Below are 11,008 nucleotides of genomic sequence, written 5' to 3'. Positions count from 1 at the left end.
ATTCGAGAGGAAGAACAACTCTCCACAAGTCTCTAGCAAACCCTAGAGCCCAAGCACACAATGAGATCTCAAACTTTTCATTCAAATTCAAGATGAGGACCTAATTCCCCCCTTTCCCCCTCTTTAACTCTCATCCCCATACAAAATCCCTAAACAGCCCTTCTATTCAAATTCTCCCCCTTTCCATTCAAATTTTCCCTCCAACCCTTGAATTAACTCCATGTGGGGCCCGCATAGAGTAAGGACCGGAGGGGCCCGCTTAACACCTTGCCATCACCTCCAAAAGTTATCGTTAAACTACCCGCAACACCTTCACTAGACATCAACAAATAGAGCCACAATTATATTCATAAGCTCCGGACTACATGCTCCTTCAAATCTTATATGCATGCGATGGATCTCTCTTCACCTTGGGGATTGGACATTTTTCTCCTAAGCAGAATTTGATTTTTTTTCTCTTTAAATTGTTGTAACAATCCATTCTCTTTTCCACCGTTGAATTTTTTTTCATACACAATTTCATGGTCATATATGATTCATTTGATCATCAATTAGATTTTCAACATTTTCTTAATGGATAACTCTAATTGTGCAAGATGATATTTTGCAATGTTGAAGGACTTATAAATGACTTAGAATTAATTGCATGTTTCGTTGATAATGTATTAAGTTAATTTGGTAGTTTTGATAAATTGATTGCTAAAATTCATGGATAAAAGTATACTTTTTAAACAGGCTTCTATTTGCTATCGAAATATTTTTGTTTATTTTGTATGCTTAATGAATGGTTCAAATATTATGAAAATGGGTAGAATGTAGTCAATTAAATAATTTTCATGTTTTTTATCATAATTAGCAATATAATTTTTATAATCAAGAGAAGTGATCTTGTGGGTCTGATAACAAATTTTGACCAAGGGCCAATTTGGACACATTACAACGACACTTGCCAAAATATTTGACCAAAAGCACATTATAATTTTCGATCGTAGCTTTTTTGGATTATGTACCTAGGTTCAGGGCCAGAAAAGCTGCTATTTGCTCATGTGCAGGTGAAAAAATTACTTGTCTGTATTGTCTTGGACAAGTTACTTGTAGGCTTGTAGCTACATTTGGGCTCTTAAAATTCATGCCCAACTCTTCTGAGAGTTTTATGTTCTGAGTCAAATTATTAGAAGGCATCTTAGATTGCAAATCAGATGTTACCCACAAATTTCAGTCTTATTTTATGAAGACCTTATGATTGAATTTCAAGTTTCCTATAGGCGCAAGCTTCTATATTTTATCATGCCTCATGGTGACGAGATAATTTAATGTTAAGACTAGTCGATAAATGCTTAGCTTATAGTGGCAACACATTTTGCTTTTATGATAAAAAATTTATTGCCGTTTGCCTAAAGTTGATGTTAGGGGAAACTGATTAAGATTCCATAGTTTCGTCGTCTCGGGTTGTTATGGTCCCTGATCTACTTTGTTATCGGAGGTAGTTGATCCAACTTGATCGATGAATCTTTGTTGGCAACTATAGGTTGGCATCCATGAGAATCTTATGGACTTGGGTTGGACTTTGATAAGAAGGATAATTTTATGTTGACCATAGCTAATACAAGGTTTTGTGCCATCTCAAGGTTCCTATAATTCGAAGGGACATCCAGGCTATGCCTGTGATCATAGTATAATGATGCAGTTTGCAGTGAAAACATTGGGTCGGAAGACCCCGACAATTTGGTGGTGAAATCACTTTTTTAGAGGACGCATGTGACATTCTCATCAATATAAGATTTTGAGAGTAAATATTGTGATGCACTTGATATAACGTTGGCTCTTTAATGTGACTTCAAAAAGGTTGAATTGGCTGACTAAAAATTATGATAAATAAATTCTTAAAAACCTTATCGAGCATCTTCATGAAATAAATAGTGTTAAAAATTTCACTTGATATATATATATATATATATATATATAATTTTTTTAATTATATTTTTTTATTGAGAATTTGGGCCCCAAATGATTCATAAAGGAAGTGGGGTTTGGGGGGCATTTTGATGATAAGATCCCTTTCGGTTGAAACTTTCTATTACCACAGCCATCATTGGGCCGACTATTTGAAAAATTTGGACTTTGTAGTTTGAAGATTTTGATTTTAAAAGTAAACCCCCTCTGGTTGTGATGTGCAATGAGCATGCCCATCATAAGGGTGTTTAAATAACTTCATTTTATTGCTTTTGATCTTTTGACACAGACAGCACTGATACTAATCTTGCATATAGATTTTTGTTTTGACATGTACATGAATAATATAGATGATACCAATAGAAAATATTATGCAAAATTACTATTTATATAATCTCATATTGATATGTTATTGTTTATATGGATTGATACTATTCATACTGATTGTCACATGTTCATACTGATATTATATGAATGATTGCATACATTTTTTTTGGTGCATTGAATGCAGTTGTAAGTTTTGCTACCTATCGTGCTTGCTTCTCATTATGTCATTTATAATTTAAGGGAAGGCTAAAGACCCAGAGCAATGAGGATTAATCTAGAGTTGTTAGTGATAGATATTTTATTTGATATTTATTTTTTGTAGTCATGAATGTGTATAGGATAAAGGCTTGACATTGTTGGTTAAATGCTTGATGTTGTTGTTATTGCATGAATGTGTAGATAATATATTGATGCAAGAGATTGTATTTATAGTTAATGTATATGATTCTTTTGGGGATATAATAGAAATGTAAATGTATATTTTTGTGATGTTATATGAAATGAAATGCTGCTTTCGCTGTATTAAATTTTGTACATGGATGTTATAGTGGCTCTGGTAGGTAATTAGAAGATTAAAAGAGACGACTATTCCAAATTAAATTTTGGTGCGTGGCACATTTTGTTCTCCTTTATGTTTATTTTCATATTGCATTTAAGTTCAATGGTCCCTTGTGTTTCGTCCTTTTCAAGTTTGTACTTTGTTTATTTCGGTGGCCTATTAACATCTCCCACATGTAGAGGGCATTTACAAGGAATTTTGGCTTCCCCTCGCTTAAAAAAGAATGCATGATCTTTGTCCAAAGGCACTGCCCTAGGTAGTTTTCTAACCCACCACATTTAAAAAAGTGCACATAGGCCTTCATGACCTACACAAGAGAACACAATATTTCACCGCACAAGCACTTAAGCATGAATTACTCTACTGCGTTGGCATAACAGGCATTGGTGCTTATTTCACAAATTTTCCCACCTCGTTGGAATAACATGCTTAGGCACTTAATTTTTGAGGCTTTTATAGCACTATACTGTTGCTCGAGTGATGACGACAATTTTGATGCAACGGGTCCTCGGAGAGAATAAAATCAACACACACTCACTCTTTCTTTGAATATTTTATTTTTTCAACCTTTTCTTTTTCCCCCTTTTTTTGCTTTTTTTCTCATTTAATTTTTTTCACTTCTCTATTTTATCTGTTTTGGATAGCGAGAGATGGTAGAGAGCGAAAGGAAGAGAGAGAGAGAGAGAGAGAGAGAGAGAGAGAGAGAGAGAGGAGAGAGAGAGAGAGGAATGTGAGAGATAATAACAGTGAGGTTAAAGAGGTTGTCGAGATGGTTTGCTGATTATGTATTTAGGAAGTTGAGAGTATCGCTTGTGAGTTTGTTTGGACGTAAAATAGGCTAGGTAGGTTGTATATAAGGCTGCTATTGTCGCAGTTGATGTTGGCATCAAGTGAGAGAGTGATGAGTGGGTTTTTGAAGGTGAGGATGAGCTTGGATTTTGTTGTTGGAGATAGGGGGTTGGCGATTTAGAGGTTTCACGAACTCTTCTCCATTCACGCAAGGTTGGTCATGTCGATGCCTTCCTTATTGAGTTCTTGTTGCATTTCCCACACTTCTTTGTTGGGACTTTAGGTGGGGCTAAAGGTGGTAGGAAGACAAGGTTTTGGCGGGTGTGTAGGAGTCGAAGGGAAGAAGGCAAGTAGGGGTGGGTGAACGCCACTGATTTATTTAGCACCTTTTCCAATGAGCTTCTAGCATGGCTTCTTGCTTTTATTTTGAGGGTTTTGGGCTGGATGATGCAATCTTGCTATGAGAGAGGAGTGTGAATGGGTGGGTGCAAGCACTAAAGGAGAAGATGAGTTTGTGTGAAGCTAGGTCGTAGGTAGGGAGAGTAGAACGAGAGAGTGGGAGTTAAATTTTTTTTTTTTGCTTTTGTTTTGGCCACATGGGGAACGGATGAAAGACAACTAGAGGACTTCACATGGAGATTGTGAATGGGTGCATTCGATGATTGAAAATTGTGAGATTTTTTGATAGTTATGGTAGATTAAACACAACCCAATAATGATTTGATTTGTTTTGATGTTATAATTATTTTAGTTAAAATTAAGAAGGAATTTAAATTGAAATGTTTATCGATGCCCTTGCGCAATTTTTTATTTTTCGTGCACTCAAATTTCATTGCCTAGCATGTGGGCAAATTTTACGTTTCACCTATGTGTGGTGGATATGCCAATATCGATGTCCTTCCTAGGTAATTTTGGTATTCCGGAGCATCGACAAAATTCATTTCATGAATAGATGATGTTTGAGTGATTTTGATTATGGTTGAGGTATTTCACTCCGGACATGATGTCATGTCTGTTGGCTGTTGTTCTCGTCATTTTTGATCGAGTTAATCGTGGAATTAATGCCGAGGTTGATGCTATTGTGCGCGGGCCATAATGCCACAATCTAAATGCTGAAGGATGGGCCCTTGGTCTAGGTCATTGATGGTTTAGGGCGTTTGTTGCCATTAAGATGTATAAGAGTACGAGTAATTTGTGTGTTTCTCTTGATGGGAAAGAAACCGTGTAGATCTTCATTAATTAATTTTTAGCATTATCCTACTTCCTTTTGGTTTTAACCTCAACAGTTAACTAGTTACCAAGGTTAGAGATCTTGCTACTCTATCTTTGACAAAATTTTGAGACAAAATCAGGCCATTGTTTGGTTTTTCCAACTCGAAGGTGTAAGAAGGCCTAATTGCCTATGGATTAGTGGAAAGAAACCATGAAGTCTCATGCCACATTTAATCTTTTTTTTTTTGTAATATTGATGTAAGTAAGCCTCCCCCCTCTTTTTGTGTTTAGGCTGATTTGAGTTTTTTTTTTTTTTTTTTTTTTTTTTTTTTGGGGGGGGGGGGGTATGACTGCTTGGTGGCTATTCAGTTTCTGTTCCCGGTTCCATGAGCCTTGGCTGTTTGGTTTCTATGGCTGTCTTGGTTCCCCTGGCCTTGGCTGTTCGGTTCCTGTTACTGTCCCTTGGCTTTCCTGATTCCCTGGCTTGGCTGTTCGGTTCCTGCTGCTGTCCCTTGGCTTTCCCCTGTTTTGGTTGGCTGTTTTGGGCGTCTGTTTGGGGTGTCTTTTGAGCTCCTTTTTTCTTATTTATAGGGGCTGTTTGTGACAATTTTAGAGGATGGAATATGTGATAATTTTTGGAGTAAAAACCTGAGGGTTTTCTTAGCTTGCGAGCTAGTCTTTTATCCCCTTCTCTTCTTATAATTCGTCTTGAATTTCTATCTATTTCTTCTCTCCACAAGTTTACACCCTATTGTATCTTTCTTCTCAAACTACAACAAATTGTTAAGTGTCATTGTGTCTTGTTTAAGTGGAGTTTTGTCATGTTTTTTAATTATTGTTGTGTTTATTTAAGTTATTTGGAAAGGAAGTGATTATTTGGTCTCCTACTAGCCTTAGGAACCCTAGGTTGCATCAAATATTTTGACATTATAATTCTAGTAGTTTGAGTTGGCATATTTATGTCTATGAAGTTGAAATGTGTTGGATACAAAATTACTTGATAAAAAATAGGCTAAACCCTACTTGAGCTCACGAGACAATTAGACTAGACGAGATCTCTTAATCTCTCAAGTTGATACAAAAACATGATTTGGACCAAAGAAGCATGAACCAAATGGAGTTAAAGAATATGAATTCAAAGAGAAACAGAGAAATAGGGAGAAATTTTTCTAGAATTTCTCATGCATGTGCCTGATAATTGATCCCCTATATATGGATTGGAGATAAGGCTGGTTCTATCGGATGTTTTTAATAGGATTCTGACCACTGTGAGAATAGCCGAACATGAAATGTAGCTGGTTGTATAGTTAAATAATTTTCTTCCTTTTGTGACTGCCTTGGACGGGCATCATCTAGAGGATGGCAAAAGTGAAAGCTTCATCAACCCAATTTGCCCTAGGTGCTTGAAGATTCACGTCATGCAAGGTTTGATTATGATCTATGTTATGAGAGTTACCATGATTTCATCACATGTCCCTCATACTTTTGCATATCATGCTTTAAATTCGTTCCTCTAAGGCTTTTTAAAATTTCTTCATATAGTAGTTGAATTCCGCAATTTCTAACTTAATTTGTGCTGCAATGGAGAGCTATAAAAACTCGTCTCACAAGTCGTGGCTATCAACTCGAGGAGAAAATTCGAGTAGTTTTTTGAGAAATCAATTTTATTAGTGAAGGGTTTGCATCAACGATTTTTTAAGAAGGTGAAGACAGCATGTAGAAGTGAATCTACCATAGCCCTTAAGCAACATGAGGAAGAAAAATTGCAATTGAAATTCCTGTGAAGAAAGTTATTGATTTAACTGAGACTTAGGTGCCAATTGATACACCCACATATGACATTGCCTTCACATCTCGCTTTACTTAAGGATGGAGTTGAAACTCCTAAAACGGTCGTGGATGCAATGGATGAGTTTCTTCTCTAAGAATGTTTTTAACTTCACAAATGAGGGTTGCTTTATTTTGGGTCTAATTTGCCCTTGTAACTAGTATTTTGAATTTTGGATGAGGTACCTCCTCATTTTGAAGAGACAACATGTTGATCGACTAGGTGACATGTTTTGTTGATCTGTCCATTAGAGTCTATAATACGCTCTCCAGTGAAGGGTAACAAAGAATCATCTCGGGATGAGTCGATGAGATGGAAGGCATGCAATAATGTATGGACTATGACATGGTGACATTTTACTTTTGAATAGGAGAAATTTGAGTAAAGTGCTAAAAAATATTTTTAATCATTTTTTTGAGGTCGTTTTACAACCATTAGAGTTGATCACAATTGCATGCCCACACCGAATGCTTGACTTTGTATTCATTTGAAAGAGTCAAGGTCAATTTTGTAGGATGGGTTACATGGGATTAAAGGTGTAAGTGAGCTGAGCCGGCTTGAACATGAGCTCACGAATCAAGCTTATTGAGCCTTGAGTTCGAGCTTGAGCATATAGTTGAGCTTGTAAATTATACGAGCTTGAGTTTGAGCTCAGCCTGACTTGACTCATAGGCTCATCGAGCTACTCATTTAATTTTAAAATTTCTTTTAATATAAGTTGCTTCAAAATGATTTCCTAGGAGTTTTTTCACATCACGTTCATGAGACAAGTTGGCGATGGATGGGATTACGAGAACTCGTCGGGTGCCTTATATAGTTTTCTTTTCCATTGCAAGAGGCCGTATGTCCATAATGGTCTTGAGTAAGAGGATCGACGATTCTGACTGCTACGACTCTGACGATGGGTTACATGTGATTAAAGTTGTATTTTATTCTATCCATCTTTGCAGCAGTATTGTTTGGAGGTATTAGGAGCATGGTTTAAAATTGTGCAATATGAGGCTCGCCTTTGCGCAATTCCAGTAAAAAACGCCTCGATGCTTACGCCTCGAGTTTTTTTTATGAGGCTTGCGCCTCAACTTGGTTGAGGCCCGCCTTGAGGCCCCTCCTCACCTCACTGGCATGAGGCTTACGCCTCACGCTATATATATTAAAACTTACATAAATCTTGAAGAAAATGCCCGACATTGGACTCTATAGGAGAGGAGGAAGGGGAGAGAGCAGTTCACCATAATGATGATTCAAATGAAGAACCCCTTAGTGATGACAGTGCTGATGACTTATGAGTTCTATTGTGATATTTCATTGCTATTTATTTTTGAAAATTGGAATTATATGTTAATGAAAAGAATACTGGGATTTGGGAAAGATAGAATTTTGAGTTGAACTATATTTCATGGTCTTATTATTGAGATATTTTGATTTCACTTCATATCTTATGCTTTTTTATATTTTATATTATTCACTCATTAGTATATAAAAATTAGATCATTTTATGTTTACGCAATCTTTTGATTTTGAGGCTTACGCCTCAAAACGCCTTGAGGCTTACGCCTCGCCTCACGAATGAAAAACGCCTCAATACCCGAATACGCAATTTTAAACATTGATTAGGAGAGCTTCACGTGCTTGCTTCTTTGTAGAAGATGCTATGATAATTTTCTTGCTAAAAAAATCTTATTTGATTTTTCTTGCATAAATCAGCTTGCAGGATTGGGTTCCTAGCTATTTAATAATAGTTGTGATATATAAAAGCTCAGGAATTATCTTCTGAACAGCATTGCAGAGTAAATCTTTTGCATTACGCTTGATGAACAAGTTAAGGATAAACCCATTATTAAACTTTCTTAGAAAGATGACATTTCTTTTAGAGATTTTTTGGATAACATTAGAATTAAGTATGAGCTTCATATTTAAAAAAAAGAAAAAAAGAGTATGAGCTTCATATTTTCTTCATTTTGAAAAAAATGTATTCCTATGTCTTTTATGTTCCTTTATTGTAGGGCATTGATTTAGCATTAAATTTTTTGTTGTTGTTAGCATGCTAAAGATCTTAATAAGATAAAGGCTTGTTAATCACATTTAAATATGAATATGACAAAGTAAGTGAGATGATTACTTATTTTATTTTGATTAACAAAAAATCATTTTCAATTATGGAGGAATTTGAATTCAATTTAGTTATGAAATTGTTGATATATAGTTAGAGACTATTTTGATCTTTCATAAAGAGTCAATGAATCATTTTAATCATTGTCTCCAAAATAATTTTTTCTTAACTATAAAACTATATTTAAATATCATAATAGTTTTATCATTATTTGCTGCATTATCAGCAGATATATTTAACATTTTATTTTCAACTTTTAAATTACAAAGTGTTTTGTAAATACATCATCTATCTCAAATGCAGTATATGATAATGATAAATGCAAAATACTAAATACACGTTTTTATAATCTCCAATTAGAATCAACATCATGGCCTTTTGCTACTACATACGATATTATCCGATTTTTAGATTTCCATAAATTAGTAGTAGACCTTATTTTACTAATACTATTAATTTTTTTTTTAAATTTACTTTTTTTTATTACACCATCATAACATCATTTATTGAGTGAGCGAGCTCATTAACGAGTCGTGTTGTGGCTTGGCTTACTTAACCCCTATCATGAGCTATAACATATAGAGTAGCAGTTGAATATTTTTCTACCTGTTGTGAGTGCCTTGGACGGGCACCATCTCGAGGAAGACCCTAATGAGTTTATTGAGTGAGTAATGTTTGATAACTTAGTCTAGTTTGACTCGTGGATATCAAATAGTGTGGAGTTTTGTAGCCAAATACTGAAAGTCTAGTTAGTTTAGGGCGGGTCCTTATTGGAAACTTGAGCTCTAGTGACTCTTGATGACAATTGATGGGCGACTTTTGATTCTATGTTCAAAATGTTTCATCATTTATTAGCGTTTTAGACCTAATATAGGCATGTCTTCCGTATTACTCATCTAACCCAAATAAATGTACACAATGCATATTGAATAGACTACTTGCTATTCCAGTCCTAAACATTTTCTACATATATGGGAGGCTAATTATCAGGTCTTCTAAATTCTTTTGCTGGAGAATGTTTTCGTGCATTTTTATTGGCCTAGTAAGGAGAGAGAGAGATGATGGCATGGGTGAACTTATGAAATCGAAAGAATAATCATAAATAATAGTCTGCCATAATTCTATTGTTTAAGACAGAAATAGTATTCTGCTTCCCTAACAAATTCACTTAATAGTGGAGCCACATTAACCGCCATCAAATTCAAATAATAATTGTTATAGAACGATGTGCTGAAGTAGCATGGCATTCAAATTTTTTTTCTTAGTTGTGTAAAATACATGGAATATAATTTTAGTAATAATAGTTCTTGTAGGGGGATTATGATTTTGGGTGATCAAGTCATTAATAAGAGTACACGTTTTAGATATCTTGGGTCTATTATTCAGAGTGATGGTGAAATGGATGGGAATATTATGAGTAGAATTCAAGTTGGATGGTTGAAATAGAGGAAGTCATCGGGCTTGTTGTGTGATAGAAAAGTCCCCTTCCAATTTAAGGGAAAATTCTATAAGATGGTGGTTAGACCTGCAATGTTTTATGGTATAGAATGTTGAGAGAAACATAATATTAAGTTAAGTGTTGCAGAGATAGGATGCTTAGGTGGATGAGTGACTTTACTCTTAGTTTCTTAGAGGCATGATACGAAATGAGCATACACATAAAAAGGTCGGAGGAGCTCCAGTTGATGATAAGATTAGAGAGATTCGTGTTAGATGATTTGTTCACATAAAACGGTAGCCTTCCGACGACCCGGTTAGGAAAATAGATATATTTGATTTGACTTATGTTAAGAAAGACAGAGGTAGATCTAAAAAGACTTGGTTAGAAAATATTAGAAATGATTTTTCTTTATTAGATTTAAATGAGAATTTAACTTTTAATCTGGCACAATGGAGAAAAATGATGCATGTAGCCAACCCTATATAGTGGATAAAGGCTTCATGTTGTTGTTTGTTGTTGTAGTTGGGTAAAATATATTATATTTGAGTAAAAATTCTACTCTTATATTTAAGTAAAATAACTAATATATGACACTACAGGAAAAATGCTAATTACCGATAGATTTTTCTGGCGGATTTTAAAAATTTATTTAAAAAATTATATTTTTGTAATTTTAAAAGAATTACTAATTAACTATTTGAAATAAATGAATAATATTAACTAATTTAAATTAAGTATTAAAATATTTAACTAAATTGATTAAATATTTAATTTTTTTATTAATTTTAA

The sequence above is a fragment of the Dendrobium catenatum genome, unplaced genomic scaffold (assembly GCF_001605985.2).
Source record: "Dendrobium catenatum unplaced genomic scaffold, ASM160598v2 fragScaff_scaffold_1481, whole genome shotgun sequence".
Taxonomy (NCBI): Eukaryota; Viridiplantae; Streptophyta; class Magnoliopsida; order Asparagales; family Orchidaceae; genus Dendrobium; species Dendrobium catenatum.
Note: the sequence above shows the minus strand (reverse complement) of the source record.